At 45.7% G+C, this 19,611-nt stretch overlaps 1 non-coding gene across 1 annotated transcript; it reads left to right on the plus strand.

The window, feature by feature from the left end:
- The first annotated feature begins 578 nt into the window (after positions 1-578).
- LOC112438362 (U6 spliceosomal RNA) lies at positions 579-682 on the plus strand. The gene has a single exon (XR_003026802.1). It is a non-coding gene; the product is annotated as a U6 spliceosomal RNA (small nuclear RNA).
- The last annotated feature ends 18,929 nt before the right edge of the window (positions 683-19,611 follow it).

The following is a 19,611-nucleotide window of genomic DNA, read 5'->3' on the forward strand; positions in this document are numbered from 1 at the left end:
CTTCACGTCATTTACTCCTCCCAAACACCTATGGGTAGAACTGCCTCTTCCCTCTGTCTGAGTTACTTTCTTCCTGGATAGCAACACGGCTCACTCCCTTGCTTCCTTCAAGGCTTTGCTTAAATGGCCCCTTCTTGGTGAGGCCTGCTTGACTACCTCACTTAAAAATGTAGGCTTGGGGCCTGGCACAGTGGCTCACACCTTTAATCCTAGCACTTTGGGAGGCCGAGGTGGGTGGATCACCTGAAGTTGGGAGTCGAGGCCGGCCTGGCCAACATGACAAAACCCTGTCTTTACTAAAAATACAAAAATTAGCCAGGCGTGGTGTCAGGCACCTGTAATCCCATCTACTCGAGAAGCTGAGGCAGGAGAATCACTTGAACCTGGGAGGTGGAGAGATTGTGGTGAGTCGAGATCATGCCACTGCACTCCAGCTTGGGCAACAGAGCAAGACTCTGTCTCAAAAAAGAAAAAAAAAAATGGAGGCATGGGTAGGAAGTGTGCAGGGTTTCATGGCCCTGCAGCCTCATTAGACTCAGTACCCTCCTGAAAAAAAAAAATTAAAAATATAACAGCAGTGCTTGCTTCATCAGCACATAACTAAAACTGGAACAATACAGAGATACAGATATGGCCCCTGAACAAGGATGACACGCAAATTCATGAAGCATTCCATATAGTTAAAATAAATTTTAAAAAATGAAAACCAAATCCCCACCCCCAAAATACAGATGCTTAGAGAGTAAAGTGATTCCCAAGGTCACACAGCGAATGGCTGGCCTAGCTGGGTATGTCCAGCTCCAAAGCTCATTCTGCCACACTCCCTTCCCCTGAGGACATCCTTCATGATACAGAATGTGAAGGTCCCTGTCTTCCATCTTCCAGACAAGAAAGACGAGCATCAAGCAGGTGAAATGACTTACATCCAAGGTCACGCAGCAATAATCAGGATGCAGAGATCCTTATTTTACCTCTACTGTGCAAGATGCTTCTCATACATTTTTGTCTGAATGCATGTCATTTTCCTTCTTTTTTTTCTTTATCTTTTTCTTTTTTTTGAGACGGATTTTTGCTCTTGTTGCCCAGGCTGGAGTACAATGGAGCAAACTTGGCTCACTGCAACCTCCACCACCCGGGTTCAAGCAATTCTCCTGCCTCAGACTCCCGAGTAACTGGGATTACAGGCATGCACCACCACGCCCAGCTAATTTTGTATTTTTATTAGAGATGGGGTTTCTCCATGTTGGTCAGGCTGGTCTCAAACCCCCGACCTCAGGTGATCCGCCCGCCTCGGCCTCCCAAAATGCTTGGATTACAGGCATGAGCCACTGTGCCTGGCTAACATGTCATTTTCTTTTATCATCATTTTCCATTCTCATCCTCCACAGCAGTTCTAGTGCAGGCGATATATATCCTTGATGTAGGTATGCTTGTAAAACGTATAGTGTTATTCTGTGTGTGTATCCATTTTAAATTTACATAAAAGTTATAGTTCACATAATTTGACCTTATTCTGTGTCTCATTTCCCCTGCCTCAGCATTATTTTTGCAACAGAATCATGTTGGGGTGTGTACATCTAGTTCAACAATGTCAGTGTCTGCTGGGTCCTCCACTGTGTACATCCACTACATTCTACCCATTCCCTTGGTGATGGACACTCAGGTTGCCTTCTGTTCCCTTTACTTTTCTTTCTTTTTTTGGGTGGGGGATGGTGGGGGATAGAGTCTCTCTCTGGCCCCTAGCCTGGAGTGCAGTGATGTGATCTTGGCTCACTGCAACCTCTGCCTCCCAGATTCAAGCTATTCTCCTGTCTCAGGCTCCCGAGTAGCTGCGATTACAGGTGCCCGCCACTGTACTGGGCTAATTTTTGGATTTTTAGAAGAGACAGGGTTTCATCACGTTGGCCAGGCTGGTCTTGAACTCCTGACCTCAAGAGATCTGCCCGCCTCGGCCTCCCAAAGTGCTGGGATTACAGGTGTGAGCCACTGCACCAAGCCCCGTTCCCTTTTCTATAACCAATGCTGTGAGATTCTTCCAGGTGTTCCCTATGGACCAATATAAGAATTTTTCTAGAATGTAGACCTGGGAGTGACATTCCCAGGTCGTAGGCTACACTTATTTAATTTGGTAAAGAATTGTCAAATTGCTTCTGGAATGGCTGCACCAGTCTACATTCCCACCCCTAGTTACACAAATGTGTTTATTTCTGTGCATTCCTACCAACACTTGGCACTGTCCAACTTTAAAATTGCAGGTAGGTGTAAAATAAAAATCTTGTTTTTAGTTTGGATTTCTCTAACATTACTTTTTTTTTTTTTTTTTTGAGGCAGGTTCTTACTCTGTCACCCAGGCTGAAGTGCAGTGGCATGAACATGGCTTACTGCAGCCTTGAATTCCGGGGCTCTCGTGATCCTCCTGCCCCAGCTACTCCAGTAGCTGGGACTGCAGCCACACCACCATACCTGGCTCACTTTAAATTATTTATTTATTTATTTATTTAGAAGGAGTTTCGCTCTGTTGCCCAGGCTGGAGTGCAGTGGTGCAATCTTGGTTCACCACGACCTCTGTCTCCTGGATTCAAGGAATTCTTCTGCCTCAGCCTCCCCAGTAGCTGGGATTACAGGCGCGTGCTATCATACCCAGTTAATTTTTGTATTTTTAGTAGAGACAGGGGTTTCACCATGTTGTCCAGGCTGGTCTCGAACTCCTGACCTCAAGTGATCTACCCGCCTCAGCCTCCCAAAGTGCTGGGATTATAGATGTGAGCCACCGCGCCTGGCCAATTTTTTCTTTGTTTGCCAGGCTGACTTCGAATTCCTGAGCTCAAGCAATCCTCCCTCCATGGCCTTCCAAATTGGTGGCATTACAGGGGTGAGCCACTGAGCCCAGCAATCTCACATTATTAATGGTTGTAATCATGTATTCATTAGACATCTGAGTTTAAATTCAGACAATTCTGACTCCAAAGTCCATACGGTGTCACAGAATGATCAATAAAGTGGTCTCTGGGGCCACATTGCCAGGGTTCAATTTCTGTCTCTGCCACTTCCCAGTCTGTGATTTTTAGGTAGACTTAACCTCTCTGTGCCATTTTCCTCATCTGTAAAATGGGAATAATTATACTGACGATATAATAGGATGGTTTTGAGGATTTAGAATTGGTTAGAACAGTGCTTCCCATGAAATGAACTTAGTAAATATTATGTCCTGGCTGGGCACGGTGGCTCATGCCTGTAATCCCAGCACATTGGGAAGCCAAGGCGGGAGGATTGCTTAACCCCAGGAGTTTGAGACCAGCCTGGGCAACAGAGGGAGACTCTGTCTCTACTAAAAAAATACCAAAACTAGCTGGGCGTGATGGCACACATCTGTAGTCCCAGCTACTCAGGAGGCTGAGGCAGGAGAATTGCTTGAGCCTAGGAGGTGGAGGCTGCAGTGAGCTGTGATCATACCACTGCATTCCAGCCTGGGCAGCAGAGTGAGACTCTGTCTCAAAAAAAAGTGTTATGTCCTGTCCTGATGGAGTGTGTGTCTTTCTCCACACATAACCTCCCATTTCCTCCTTCCTTCCTTCCTTCCTTTCTTCTTTCTTTTTTTTTTTTTTTTTTTTTGACAGAGTCTTGCTCTGTCGCCAGGCTGGAGAGTAGTGGCGTGGTCTCGGCTCACTGCAACTTCTGCCTCCCGGGTTCAAGCGATTCTCCTGCTTCAGCCTCCCGTGTAGCTGGGACTACAGGCGCACGCCACCCCGCACAGCTAATTTTTGTATTTTTAGTAGAGACGGAGCTTCACCATGTTGACCAGGATGGTCTCAATCTCTTGACCTCATGATCTGCCCGCCTCGGCCTCCCAAAGTGCTGAGATTACAGGTGTGAGCCATCGCGCCTGGCCCATAACCGCCCTTTTCACTCCAGCCCATAATCCCATTCCCCTGCCCCTTTTCACCAAGTTCATGTTGCGTAACCCTGCATTTTCTTTAGAAACCTGAAACCATAGCAGAGAGGAACACAGTGGGACTAGTCAGGCTTTCCCCTTGTATTTGACTTCCCAGACCATTCTAAAACACGCTGAATGTTTTTTAAGAAGCCAGAATTGCCACATGCATGAGTCAGGGAATTTTGGCCTTTGGAACAAAAAGGATGAGTTAGTTCCTCAAAAAGGAGGATGAGGCATCAAAGGACACCATCAACAGAGTGAAAATGCAACCCACAGAATGAAAGAAAATGTTTGCAAGTCATATATCTAATACAAGATTGATACCTAGAATATATAACTCCACAACGAAAACCAAACAACTTGATTTAAAAATGGGCCAAGTACTTAAATGTACATTTCTCCAGAGAAGACCTACAAATGACCAGTGAGCACTTGAAAAGATGCTCAATATGACTAATCTGTAGAGAAAAGCAAATCAAAATCACTATGAGATAAAAACAGAAAACAAGTGTTGGCAAGGATGTTTAAAAATTGGAAACTGTGGGCAGGGCACAGTGGCTCATGCCTGTAAGCCCAGCACTTTGGGAGGCTGAGGTGGGCAGATTACGAGGTCAGGAGATCGAGACCATCCTGGCTAACATGGTGAAACCCCATCTCTACTAAAAATGCAAAAAAATTAGCTGGGTGTGGTGGCAGGTGCCTGTAGTCAGTCCCAGCTACTCAGGAGGCTGAGGCAGGGGAATTGCTTGAATCCAGGAGGTGGAGGTTGCCGTGAGCCAAGATTGCACCACTGCACTCCAGCCTGGGCAACAGAGCAAGACCCGATCTCAAAAAAAAAAAAAAAAGAAAAAAGAAAAAAAAAAGAAAGAATCACCATTTAATCTAGTAATTTCTTCTTCTTCTTCTTTTTTTTTTTTTTTGACGAGAGTGTCACTCTGTCACCCAAGCTGGAGTACAGAGGCACCATCACGGTTCACTGCAGCCTCAAAGTTCTGGGCTCAAGGGATCCTCCCACCTCAGCCTCCCCAGTAGCTGGGACTACAGGTGTGTGCCGCCACACCCAGTTAATTTGATCTAGTGATTCACTTCTGAGTACAAATCCCAAAGTATTGAAAACAGGGACTCAAGCAGATATTCGTAGTAACATTATTCACAATACCCAAAAGGTGGGAGTGACGCAAATGTCCACTGAGGAATGAATGGATAAACAAAATATGGTATAGACACGCAATTAAACATTACTTAGGCCATGAGTGGTGGCTCATGACTCAATCCCAGCACTTTGGGAGGCCAAGGCAGGAGGATCGTTTGAGACTAGGAGTCTGAGATCAGTCTGGGCAAAATAGAAAGACCTCATCTCTACTTAAAAAAAAAAAATTAGCTGGGTACAGTGGCATGCACCTGTAGTCCCAGTTACTCAAGGAGGCTGAGGCAGGAGGATCACTTGAGCTCAGGAGATCAAGGCTGCAGTGAGCTGTGATTGTGCCACTGCACTCCAGCCTGGGTGACAGAGCAAGACCCTGTCTCAAAAAAAAAAAAAAAAAAAAAAATTGGTGGGAGCTGTGCCTCACGCCTGTAATCCCACCATTTTGGAAGGCCAAGGTAGGTGGATCACTTGAGGCCAGGAGTTTGAGACCAGCCTGGCCAGCATGGAGATACCCCATCTCTACTAAAAATACAAAAAAAATTAGCTGGGCATGTTGATGTGTAACTGTAATCCCAGCTACTCAGGAGGCTGAGGCAGGAGAATTGCTTGAATCCAGGAGGCAGAGGTTGCAATGAGCCAAGATCACGCCACTGCATTTCAGCCTGGGTGACAGAGCACCATTCTGACAACAACAACAAAAAATTAATCTGTTTTAAAAAGGAAAGAAATTCTGACATTTGCTACAAAGATGGAAGGACCTTGAAGATATTATGTTAAGTAATATAAGCCAGATACAAAGGACAAATATTGTATGATTCCACTTATATACAGTACCCAGAGTAGTCAAATTTGTAGAGACTGAAAGTAGAACAATGATTGCCATGGAGAGAATGGGAAATGGAGAGTTAGTGTTTAATGGGTACAGAGTTTCAATTTGGAAAGGTCAAAGTTCTGGAAATGTATGGTGGTGATGGTTGCACAGCAATATGAATATTCTTAATGTGCTGAGCTGTATACTTAATGGTTAAAATGGTACATTATATGTTACCACAATTAAAAAAAAACTTACAAAAAGGGAAGAGGGGATTGAAACTGCCTGTGCAAAATTATGACTGAGACAGTGAGAGATCTAACCTCACCGACTCCATCTTGCTTCTAATCTTTAAGCTGTCCTTGTTCCTTCCTGGGCACGGGCTGAACTAACTTTGGGAGGAACTTAGTTTATAGTTTAAAACAAAGACAATAACAGCCCTTTCCCAAAACAAACCTCCTTCTTGCCTGGAGACTAGACTGCCTTTGTAGGACTAACAAATTAGCCACAAGATTAGAAATTATGGTTTACGAGTCATGCAGCTGGAGGCTACAAGATTTTGACCTCCCCTAAACTGTTCCTAAGATCAGTGCTTAAGATATTCTGCAGACCCTGCACTTTATGGATCAGCTGGCACCATCCAGATCTATAAACTGGCTCATCTGATCTGTGGCCCCCACCCAGGAACTGACTCAGCCCAAGAGGACAGCTTCACCTTCCCATGATTTCATCACTGACCTGACCAATCAGCACTCTCATCTCACTGGCCTTCCCCAGCTCACCAAATTATCCTTAAAATCTCTGATCCCCACATGCTCGGGGAGACTGATTTGAGTAATAATAAAACTCTGGGCCAGGTGCGGTGGCTCACGCCTATAATCCCAGCACTTTGGGAGGCCAAGGCAGGAGGATCACGAGGTCAGGAGATTGAGATCATCCTGAATCTCAGGCCTGACACTTGCTGGCTATGTGATCCTGGGCATTTGCCTCAGTTTCCTTTTATGTAAAATGGGTATAATGTCAATTCCCTTCTCTTCACTCTTCTAAGATGTGGATAATTTAACACTTGGGATGGGTCATTGATTGTTCTTGAATTACAGAGAGCTTGTCTCTCCTTAGGTAACTGCTGATGTCCCTCCCTTATCAGCCCAGTTGGCACAAATGTTGCCCCAGGCTACAGGTTGGCCGGAGAGGGCAGCATTCCAGAAGTAACTTCACATACATTCATGTATTCCTGTAGGCACTGGGGAGAGAGAGAGGAGCACTAGAAAGGAAAGAGAAGACGACAGCTCTCCATAGTCAATTTGCTTACACTTGGTCTTATGTGTGGCCTGTTAATGGCTCCTAACATTAGGGATGTTTCACAATAAATGACCTTTAACTACAGCAGCAGCCAAAAGAAGCTCAGGAGGGCAAGAGGGGCAATGGGGAAGACCATGGACCTTGGAGTTAGAGCTGGATTTGTCTCCTAGTTCTGACGTCACTAGTTGTTTGGCCTTAGGTAACTGATTGTCCATCTCTGAACCTCAGTTTCCCCAGTTGTAAAAATGAAGATAATGGCAACTACTGCACAGATATGTTAGGAGGCTCTGGGGAGGTAATAGACTCAAACTCCTGGCCTCAAATGATCCTCCCGCCTCAGCCTCCTGGGTAGCTGGGATTTACAGGCACAGGCCACCGCCCAACTTGGGAAGGTAATGGAGAGGAAATCGTTTTATCATCTGTTAAGAATTATTATACATACCGTTGAACATGAGCAATTAGCTGCAGCAAGAAGGCGTGTTGCCTAATATCTATTGTCTCCCTGTTCCTAAGTAGAAGAACCCTGTTTTTAATCTAGGTGCTGGCAATGCACCTAGCCGAAAGATTACATTCCTTATAGCTAGGTGTAGCCCTGTGACTAAGTTATGGTCAATGAGCTGTAAGTTGTAGGGGAGAAAAAAGAACTTCCTCTTTTACCCTTCATAGTTCTTAACTAGGACACAACCTGGTAACAGAAGACGAGAAAAATAAACAGAAGTCTATTAACACGCATACCTCATGTTCACAAGAGAGCTACCCAGGGATTGAGTAAGTCTCAAAGAGGTGGCTTTGAATTCAGGCTTATGGAGAATTTTCAACAAAGAACAGTAAAGTTTTGGAAAAGTGACAAGGCAAAGGAAAAGGACTTCTTTTTTTTTTTTTTTTTTTGAGACGGAGTTTCGCTCTTGTTGACCAGGCTGGAGTGCAGTGGCGCAATCTTGGTTCACTGCAACCTACGCCTCCCGAGTTCAAGTGATTCTCCTGCCTCAGCTTCCCGAGTAGCTGGGATTACAGGCACCCACCACCACGCCTGGCTAATTTTTTGTATTTCTAGTAGAGACGAGGTTTCACCATGTTGGCCAGGCTGCTCTCGAACTCCTGACCTCAGGTGATCCACCTACCTCGGCCTCCCAAAGTGCTGGGATTACAGGTGTGAGCCACCGTTCCTGGCCAGAAAAGGACTTTTGAGTCCCCTGGGGAAGCAAATTTGGGGAAGGCAAATAAATAGTAGGTAAAGGCTAGTTAGCAAAGTTTGTCACATAGATTCCTTTGGTGTCTTCTTCCGGCAAATGAGGGTCTAAAGTTGTCTTCAGAGATCAACCTCTGTTTCTCGTGGTTGGGAGGGGAGGAAGGACACCTTTGCCTTTGTAAACTTATGTCTTGCTTTTAGGCTAATGGGGGAGGGTAGAGAACTTTTGTTGTATCTGCTTCTTCTCAATTGCCTTCAGCTCAGAATAGTCCTTATGCAAAAGAGGCATATTTGGAGGTGGGGAGGTAGAATATTCTGGTCTCCTAAAAGTGAAAGAGTTGATAGGTCATCTGGAAATAGTGCTTCAAAGAAGCTTACTCAGCTGTAATCCCCTTTTGCTCTTCCCTCCTTTTTTTTTCCTTGCCTGGAATTTGGTGCTCCTGCAGCCATCTTATGCCTTGAAGTGACTTTGAAGGTGAAAGCTATGGGCCACAATAGTAGAACAGTGATAGAAGGAACCTGGGCCCATGATAATGGCGGGGTACAATTCCTGGACAAGGATCAGCTGCTAAGTATAATAGCAGGCCTGGGACTTGAATTAGGGTCTACATGGTGGAGTAGCAGTTAGGATACTTGGTTGCAAGCAACAGACATCGCCTCTGCCTATTTTTAGCAAAATAGAATTTATTGGAAGGATGTGGGTGGGGCTCAAAGAAGTTGTAGGTAGCTGGAGAAGCAAGCTTGGGGATACACAGGAACCAAAGGAGAGTTGGAAGGCCTAGGATCCGGTTGCAGGCACATTTTCACCTGAGTGCTGCCACTACCACCATGATGAATGATTTCCAACAAGATCTCCTATCCTGCCCGCACTGTTTCAAAATTCAGATTCTCAGGAGAGGGTGTCTGATGGAATCAACTCTGGCCCTGTCCTCCATGGATTATTTAATGAAATGGGTCATCTGGAGTTACTTTTCAATCAAGGCTACAAAGGAAATTAATACATTATTGGGATAGAGGAGGTTATTTCAGTTATCTATTTCCACAACAGTGGTAAATAGCAAATAATCACATACTTCGGAAGCATTTAAACATTCATCACTCATCACAGATCACTCATACATCTGGTGATCAGCTAGACAGCTCTGCTGTTCTGCTTTGGACATGCTACACATCTGGAGGTTGGCTGGCTGTTGATTGATTTAGTCTGACCTTGGCTGGGAAGACTAGGGCATCTGGGTCTGTTCCTTCAGTAGGAAAGTCTGGCATGTTCTCATGGGTGATGGCAGAGGTGTGAGAAGGGTTGTATGGCAGACACACCTGACAGTCATAATATAAGCATACCCTATGAATTACCCTATGATCCAAGAGGGATCTGGGAGTGGCCAAGCCAGAGATTCACTCCTTATCTATGAAGGACATTGAAACCCCTGGCCCATCCCTTGGAACACAGACTGTGCGGGGGATGGAGGCCCTTTGTTTTGGGTTAAATGGAGGTTGCTAGTTTAACTGCCCAGTGGTTTCTTCTTGCCCACTGCCCAGATAGAGCTGATTTATCAAGATAGGGGAATTGCAATAGAGGAAGAGTCTCACACATGTAGAACTGGCTAAACAGGACACCAGAGTTTTATCATTACTCAAAGCAGTATCCTTGAAAAATTGGAGGCTAAGGTTTTTCAAAGATAACCTTTGGCAGGCAGGTGGGTGGCTAGGGAATGGGTGCTGCTGATTGGCTGGGATGCAATTATAGAGGTGTGGAAAATGGTCCTAGCATGCTGAATCTGCTTCTGGGTGGGGGCCAAAATCCAGTCGGTGGGTCCAGCGGGGCCATCGGGTCATCAGGAATGCAAAAGCCGGCTGGGTGCAGTGGCTCATGCCTCTAATCCCAGCACTTTGGGAGGTCAAGGTGGGAGGATAACTTGGGTTCAGAATTTCAAGACATACCTGGGCAACATAGTGAGACCCTATCTTTACTAAAAATAAAAAAAAAATTAGCGGAGTGTGGTGGTGCATGCCTATAGTCCCAGCTGGGGAGGCTAAGGCAGAAGGATCCTTTGAGCCCAGGAGGTTGAGGCTATTGTGAACTATGATCATGCCACTGCACTCCAGCCTGGATAACAGAGCAAGACCCTGTTTCAACAACAACAACAACAGAAAAAAAAAAAAAGAGAGAGAGAAAAGAAATGCAAAGGCCTGAAAAGACAACTCAAAGCCAATCTTAGGTTCTACAATAATGATGTTATCTGCGGGAGTAATTGAGGAAGTTGCAAATCTTGTGACCTCTGGAGTAATGGCTGGTAATCATTTATGCCTACATCTTAGCCGAATTCAGGCTTCTCTTATCCTCCTAACCTGGTGGTCTTTCATTAGTTTTACCAAGGTGATTTCGTTTGGGAGAAGGGCTATTATCATTTAAGCTATAAACTAAATTTCTCCCAAAGTTAGCTTGGCCCAAGTCCAGGAATGACCAAGGGCAGATTGGAGGTTAAAGGCAAGATAGGGAGGTTGGTTAGATCAGATCGCTTTCACTGTTATAATTTTTGCAAAGACGGTTTCACTAGGTGGAGGCTGCTAAGTAAAAACGCTATATGAACTGCATGCCTTTTTTTTTTTTTTTTTTTTTTGAAACAGGGTCTTGCTTGCTCTATCGCCCAGACTGGAGTGCAGTGGTGCGATGGCAGCTCACTGCAGTCTTGACCTCCCAGGCTCAAACAATCCTCCTGAGACAAGAATAATACACGGTGGTCACAGGAGAATAGAAAACTCCAGGCAGCAGTTTCACATGATTAGCAAAATGAAACCGTTGAAATAGCTGCAGAAGCTAGGGGATAAGACCCTGAAAAACCAGGGTGTGGGCCAAGCTGGCTGAGACCAACTGGACCCAACGTGAAACTGGATTTGACCTAGGTTTCTCCCAGGACCTCACTATATGCTTATTAACATACAAATTACACACCCACCAGCGCTGTGACAGTTCTGAGAACACCCATATTTGGTGTAAAAATGAGTGGCACCACAGTTCCAAGAAATCTTCACCTTTTCCCAGGAATCTTAATGAATATTCAACCTCTTGGTTAAAGAAACCCATAAAGGTAGAAACCTCAAACTCCACTGTGTGGCACTTTCTCTTGAGTCCACCCTTACTCCCCTCTCCTGGGTGTGTACTTTTCACTTTACAATAAATCGCCCTACTTTCACTGTTTTTTTAAGATAGGGTCTCCTTCTGTTGCCCAGGCTGGAGGGCAGTGGGGCTATCTTGGCTCACTGCAATTTCCACCTTCTGTGTTCAAGCAATTCTCCCACCTCAGCCTCCTGAGTAGCTGGGACCATAGGTGTGCACTACCACACCCAACTAATTTTTGTATTTTTAGTAGAGACAGGGTTTCACCATCTGGCCCAGGCTGGTCTAGAACTCCTGGCCTCGAGTGATCCGCCCGCCTCAGCCTCCCAAAGTGCTGGGATTACAGGCATGAGCCACCACGTCCGGCCTACTTTCACTGTTTTTTGATTCATCCTTGAATTCCTTCTTGTGATGGGGTCAAGAACCTGGACACTGGCCGGGGTTGAGGTCCCACTGACATTTGGGGACCTCCCTTAGCCCACGGGTATCACCCCTGGCTAAGCCTCCCAAGTATCTAGGATTACAGGTATGCACCACCATGCTCAGCTAATTTTTTTTTTTTTTTGAGACGGAGTCTCGCTCTGTCACCCAGGCTGGAGTGCAGTGGCGCGATTTCGGCTCACTGCAACCTCCGCCTCCTGGGTTCACGCCATTCTCCTGCCTCAGCCTCCCGAGTAGCTGGGACTACAGGCGCCCACGACCACGCCCGGCTAATTTTTGGTATTTTTAGTAGAGTCAGGGTTTCACCGTGCTGGCCAGGATGGTCTCGATCTCCTGACTTCATGATCCGCCCGCCTCGGCCTCCCGAAGTGCTGGGATTACAGGCATGAGCCACCGCGCAGGGCTCAGCTAATTTTTTTTAAAACTTTATTATATGTAGAGACTGGGTCTCATTTTGTTGCTCAGGTTGATCTTGAACTCCTGGGCTGAAATGATTCTCCCACCTCAGCCTTCTAAAGTGTTGGGATTACAGGCACGAGCCACTGCAAGTCACATGACTAAGCCCAGAATCAGAGCACAGCGAAGTTTTGTGACAAAGGGTGTGGATACAGAGAAAGGTGAAGAATTGGTGCCACTTGTGCAATCTACAAGGGAATAGTTCGTGCCAATAAAAGGAGCCAATGTCTACAACAGACATCAAAACCCAAGTTCTCTCCATGTTTCACACCACCTGGGACCCAGCTGAAGGAGCAGTTCTTGAGGAGAGGCCTCTGTCCTCACTCAAGGGATTCAGTAGAATGTCAGCTCCATGAGAGCTGGGGCCTTCATTCTCTGTTGTCGTTTTTTGTTTTTTACCTTGCCTTTATTTCAGACAAGATTTTATCTGTTTATGTAACCTCAGTGCCTAGAACAGTGCCTGATACATAACAGGTGCTTAAAGAACACTGGTTAAATGAAAATTAACTTGTGAACTTACCTTAGGCATCTAACCAAGGTATCTCCCTTTTTGTGGGGAGGCTGGGTGGTATGGAGAAAAGGACCTAGATTTGGAGAAAAAAACCAAAATGAGTTAGAATCTGGGCTTCATTAACTCTGGGTGATCTTGAGCAAATTGTTCAACTCCCTGAGCCTCAGTTTCCTACAGTGGAAACCTTTTGCGGTGACTTTTCAGTGCATCCTCCCCATCTTTCTGGTAATCGTTCCTGCCGTTGTCACATGATTGATATGATGGGGCTTCTATAACTATGTGAATCTGTGTCCCTCAACCCTGCCCGACTGATTGGATTAGGGGTAGGATGGATCTGACTCGCACTGGCCCATCAGAGTCCCTTTCCTGGGAATCTGGAATTCCAGGTTCAGTCTTAAATAGGGGAGATAGGAACTCCTCAGGAGGTGCCTATGACCATTTTCTGCCACAGAGTGCTGATATGCAGCAAGAGAGAAGGATAAAACCCCCACTCCAGGTTATTCCTTAGGCATAACTAGGTAATCACTAGATTACCAGCTAGGCATAACTAGGTAATCACTAGTTTACCAGCTAGGCATAGCTAGGTAATCACTGGTGAAATGGTTATGGGCACAGTCTCTAGCTCCAGACTACCTTGGTTCAGATTCTGGCCTTGCCACTCAGTAGCTGTGTGACCCTGGGTGAGTCATTGAACTTCTCTGTGACCTGGTTCTCATCTGTAAAATGGGAGTGACATTATCATCTACTGCATGGGGTTGCCCTAAGGATTAAGTAAAAGGCATAGAATAATACCTGACACACAGTGAGTACTAAGTAAACATTATCTTTTTTTTTTTTTTGTGAGATGGAGTCTGGCTCTGTCACCTAGGCTGGAGCGCAGTGGCACAATCTTGGCTCACTGCAACCTCTGCCTCTCGGGTTCAAGCGATTCTCCTGCCTCAGCCTCCCGAGTAGCTGGGATTACAGGCATGTGCTACCACGCCTGGCTAATTTTTGTGTTTTTAGTAGAGACAGGGTTTTGCCATGTTGGCCAGGCTGGTCTCAAGCTCCTGACCTCAGGTGATCTGCCCGCCTTGGCCTCCCAAAGTTCTGGGATTACAGGCGTGAGCCAAGGCGCCCAGCCGGTACTGGGTATTTTCATACTTCCCATTCTTCTTGCCCTCTGTTCCCCAGAATCTGGTCATCTTCATCCACCTTGGCTGGGCTGGGGCTGACTATGGGAGATGGTGCCTCTGGGGTGGAGGCACCGTCTTTCCAAGGTAAGTCTGATCTGTTTGACAAGGTTCTTAGAACCACACACCTTGACACCTCATTCTGCACTCAGGAGAGTGAATCATCCATCTTGAGTGCCTTTCCCCAGGAAGATTTCACCCCTGGATGCACTCTAGGTTTTCTCGTTGCTGGGAACATGACTGGGAACAGCGGCCCTTGTGGGTGGAACAGAAGCTTGAGCCTAGTTTTCCTCATTTGTATCCTGCTGTGCAATCCCTTCCCTGGTCCCCTTGTGATCTACACAGGAAGGAAGGAAAGGTGTGTTATGGGCTTAAGGGAACAGAGGGCAAGAGTCTTGGAGATGTGGATGGAGCCTCCTGTTTCATGTGCTAATATCCCAGGGCAGAGAACAAGTCCGTGATGAGGAGTTTTCTTCCCCTGGGTCTGCTTCCTCAGCCTTCCCAGCCCCTTCCTTCACGGTCTCTCCTGTCAGCCCACCGAGTTTACATCCTGGACCAAGCCCAGCAAGGGCGTGCGTGTGGTTAGGTGGGGTGAGAGATTCCAAGACCATTTTTATTTTTTGTTTTTTTGAGATGGAGTCTCACTCTGTCGCCCAGGCTGGAGTGCAGTGGCGCGATCTCAGCTCACTGCAACCTCCGCCTCCCGGGTTCAAGCGATTCTTCTGCCTCAGCCTCCTGAGTCAGCCTCCTGAGTAGCTGGGATTACAGGCACACGCCACCACACCCAGCTAATTTTTTTTGTATTTTTAGTAGAGACGGGGTTTCACCATGTTGGTCAGGCTGGTCTTGAACTCCTGACCTCGTGATCTGCCCGCCTTGGCCTCCCAAAGTGCTGGGATTACAGATGTGGGCCACCGCGCCCGGCCCCAGGACCAGTTTTGCCTCCTGTATCCATTTGCTTCTGGTCTGGTGGACAGGAGGGTGATCCCTAGAAAGGGGCAAGATATTGTCATGGTCTGTGACCTTGCCCCTTTTCTCCTGTGGGGAAAGCCGTTGTGGACACAGAAAAGGCCATGGAGTGGGGAGGGAGAGCATCAGGAAGAATAGCTAATGGAGGGGGGCTTCATACCTAGGTGATGGCTTGATCTATGCAGCAAACCACCATGGCACATGTTTACCTGTGTAACAAACCTGCACATCCTGCACATGTACCCCAGAACTTAAAGTTGAATTAAAAAAAAAAAAAGGAAAAGGCCATGGAGTATTGGAGGGTACTTCTGGAAACCCACAAATCACAATGCTGCCATCTTCTTCTTCTCCCATGCTGCTATGGTCCTTGACTGAGATTCTGCCTCAATTTTTCTATTTAGTTCTCCAGTTGTGACTGAACATAGCCTCAGACTTTGCATATTACCTGCCTCTTAGCTGCCTCGGTTAAAGACCTGCTAAGGCTATACCATGTTCCCACTCCTCCTTGGATACCAAACCTAGGGCTGTCTGATTTCCCAGAAAGTGCCTCTGGAGATAGGTCAGTGTCCTCTAGGCTCAGCGGTCAAACATCCTCCCCATCTCCACCAGCCCAACATTCCCCATGCCTGAATTGACTTCAGTTACTATATTTTGAGTCTTTCTTAAAGAGACAGCCTGAGGAAGGAGCATGGACTCTAGAATCAGACATGCTGGGCTAGAATTCTGGGACAGTGATCACTTGTTGTCTGACTGAGTTGACCACTTCCCCTTTCTTAGTATCAGTTTCCACACTTGTCAAAGAGTCTATTGATCCCCTGTCTTGAAGATGAGAGGCTTTAATGAGACAACCAATCTACAGTAACGAGCACATTGTAGAGGCTTGAGAAGTGGCCATCCATGCCCCTTCTCCATACACTACTGTAGAAGGAAGAAGAATTCTGTATCTTCATTGTTCCTCAATGATTTAAACCCTCCCTTGCCCTACAGCTGTTGAGCCATGGGAAAATTACTTTATTCCTTGTAGTCCCAGTTTCCCCATTCAGAATACAAGCAGTAAAATAGCATATCCCTCCTAGAATTGTTTTGAGGATTAAATGAGATTATTTGTGTTGAGTGTATAACATAGAACCTGCTACAAAGTAAGCGCTCAAAACACGTGACATGCAAGTCATTTCCAGGTTTTTGCTACTTTGTTTCCCCTTTATTATAATTTAGTTATAATAAAGTTCTGGGAAAGGAATTACCACCCGGTGAAATATATTGCCAAAGTTCTTTTTGAAGGGTTGTGACAGTTCCACCACCACCAGCAAATTATGTAAATACTAGTTTTGTCATATCCTTGCCAGCACTGACTGTTATAATTATTTTTAGTTTTTACTAATATATAAGGTGCCTCATAGCTGACTTACTTTTTGTCCCTTTAATAGCAAAGGTGGACAGGTTGTGCTGGTCAGCAAAAGTTTATTGGAACTGGGGAGGAATAATTTTCTTTGAAGAGGGAACTTAGGAAGAGAAAAACACACACAAACTTTGTAAATATCTTGAAAATTGAGGATGTTGCTCTTCCTGTCAACTGCTGCTACTTCTCTTTTCTGAGATATACAGTTCTATATATTTTGTTCAGTTCCCTTAGCTTTGACACTTGTAGATCTGGAATGTGGAAGTGCCCCAGAATGATCATGATTTAACGTTTGAGATAAACTTTTGATGAAATTTCAGACCAATTTCTACGTCCTTTGGAAGATACGTTTTATCATGACTTTATAATTCAGAAGAGAAACTTTAATTTCTGTAGAAAATTATAAAAGACGGTGAGACTAAGTTTCTCTCTATATATAAAATGAGAGGATTGGAAGATTGAGATGAAGTCATCTCCTAAGGGACCTACATTTAAAAGCAATCAGCTTCATGGACCTGAAAGGATCTTCAAGGGCTTGACTGGCAAAACATGTCTCGGAAGGAGGATGAATTCACCCAAGACCAAGAGAGGCTGAGGAAAGGAGGCGTGAAACTCGTCTCGGGGGCAGGCAGAATAATGTGGAGGAAGGAGGGGGAAATATTCAGTGTCACCTTCCCAGGTTTAAATCCCAGGTCAGCTACTTCTTGGTTGTGGAAACTTGAGCAAAACAATGCCTTGACCACTCTGAGCCTCAGTGTTCCAATCTGCAAATGGGGTAATACCACTTGCCTTGCATGACCTTGAGAAGATTTAATGAGTTATAGTACATAAGGTAGCTATTGCAGTGCCTTCCATGGAAAAGTGCTAAATAAGAATGATTGCTAACATTTATTAATAAGCCAGACACGACTCTAAGTGCTTTACATCTATTAACTCTATGAGGTTAGGAATATTAATAATCCCATTTTAAGACCAGAAAGGCCAGGCGCGGTGGCTCACACCTGTAATCCCAGCACTTTGGGAGGCTGAGGAGGGTGGATCATGAGGTCAGGAGTTCAAGACCAGCCTGGCCAAGATGGTGAAAACCCGTCTCTACTAAAAATACAAAAAATTAGCCAGGCGTGGTAGCGGGCGCCTGTAATCCCAGCTACTTGGGAGGCTGAGGCAGAGAATTGCTTGAACCTGGGAGGCGGAGGTTGCAGTGAGCCGAGATCGCACGATTGCACTCCAGCCTGGGTGACAGAGCAAGACTCCGTCTCCAAAAAAAAAAAAAAAAAAAAAAAAGACTAGAAAACTGGGGCATAGAGAGACTTAAGTCGCTTGCTTCTGGTTACATAGTTAGTAAGTGGCAGGATGGGGATTCTGAACCCCTATACTATTCTGCCCATACTCTGAGGACAGTTCTAGACAAGAGGGTGTGGCCGGCTTAGGGAGGATTCAGTATGCCATCAACCCTAGGAAGCCCACTGATGGAAAGGAATGGTGGAAAATGATCTGCCAGGAAAAAAAATGCTGATAATGGGCTCGAGTACAGAATCAGGTGGTACTATACGATTCTCAATGTCCTGCTTGTTCATCCCAGGAATCTGGTTGATGGCAGGGAGTTAAGAATCCAAGAGAAGGGAACTGGAGCCAGAGTAGACCAGAAGCCAGAGAGTCATTGCCCTCCATCCTCAACTACATGCTGAAATACTAGAGGGACTCTTGTTTCTCACTCTCCAAGGGCTGTGAGTTCAAGCTAATTGTATTTAACTTCACAAGAATTAGTCTTTTTTTCCATCTTAGCAACTCCTTGCTTTTTTCCTTCATTAGATTATCACTTGCATTGCTTCGCGTTTTTCTTCTTTGGCATTTTTACTTGTTACTGTCTGTCTTTCTTACTAAAATATAAACTCCATGGAGGCGGGGAACATACCTGTCTGTCATTGTTGTATCCCTAGCTTCTGACAGATGCTAGGTGTTTAAGAAATATTAGGCCGGGAGCAGTGGTTCATGCCTGTAATCCCAGCATTTTGGGAGGCCGAGGTGGATGGATCACCTGAAGTCAGGAGTTTGAGACCAGCCTGGCCAACATGGTGAAACCCTGTCTCTACTAAAAATACAAAAATTAGCTGGGCGTGGTGGTGGGCACTTGTAATCCCAGCTACTCAGGAGGCTGAGGCAGGAGAATCACTTGAACCTGGGAGGCAGAGGTTGCAGTGAGCCAAGATCGTGCCATTGCACTCCAGCCTAGGCGACAAGAGCGAAACTCCTTCTCAAAAAAAAAATACATACATACATACATACATATATATTAATGGAGGCCAGGTGTAGTGACTCATGCCTGTAATCCCAGCACTTTGCTGTAATCCCAGCACTTTGCTGTAATCCCAGTGCTTTGGGAGGCCGAGGGGGGTGGATCCCTTGAGGTCAGGATTATAGGCCTGAGCCACTACACCCCGCCGAGTATTGGCTATATATTTTAGCACCTCTTTTTTTTTTTTTTTTTTTTTTGTGATGGAGTTTTCTTCTTATAGCCCAGGCTGAAGTGCAATGGCAGGATCTTGGCTCACTGGGTTCAAGAGATTCTCCTGCCTCAGCCTCCTGAGTAGCTGGGATTACAGGCGTGCACCATCATACCTGGCTAATTTTTGTATTTTTAGAAGAGACGAGGTTTTGCCATGTTGGCCATGCTGGTCTCGAACTCCTGACCTCAGGTGATCCACCCACCTCGGCCTCCCAAAGCACTGGGATTACAGGCATGAGCCACCATGCCCAGCTGGCACCTCTTACTATGATCTCTACCTCTTATCTAATGTTATAGGTACAACTGGAGGTGACATATGATTTAAGCATTTTTCCCACATCATAAAATAAATCTCGGACTGCTTCCTTTGAAAATTCTCCTGAAGAAATGTTACCCACAGGAGGTTTGTTAATTCCTGTGTGTATTACTCACAAAAGAAAACACTTTGATTAACACAGGGAGCATGAAACCAGGTCATGTCATGGGGAGTGGTGAATTAGATCAGTCTGGAGAGCCAAGGTGCCTAGTCAGGATAGTTTGGTTGCAAATAGCAGAATCCTTCCCATACGCTAGCCTAAGCAGAATGGACATTTAGAGGGAGGAAAAAGGGAGAAATTTGGATGAACACAGGGGCAGGAAGTAGACAGGTCTGATGA

Source organism: Pan paniscus, chromosome 1 (assembly GCF_029289425.2).
Source record: "Pan paniscus chromosome 1, NHGRI_mPanPan1-v2.0_pri, whole genome shotgun sequence".
Lineage (NCBI taxonomy): Eukaryota > Metazoa > Chordata > Mammalia > Primates > Hominidae > Pan > Pan paniscus.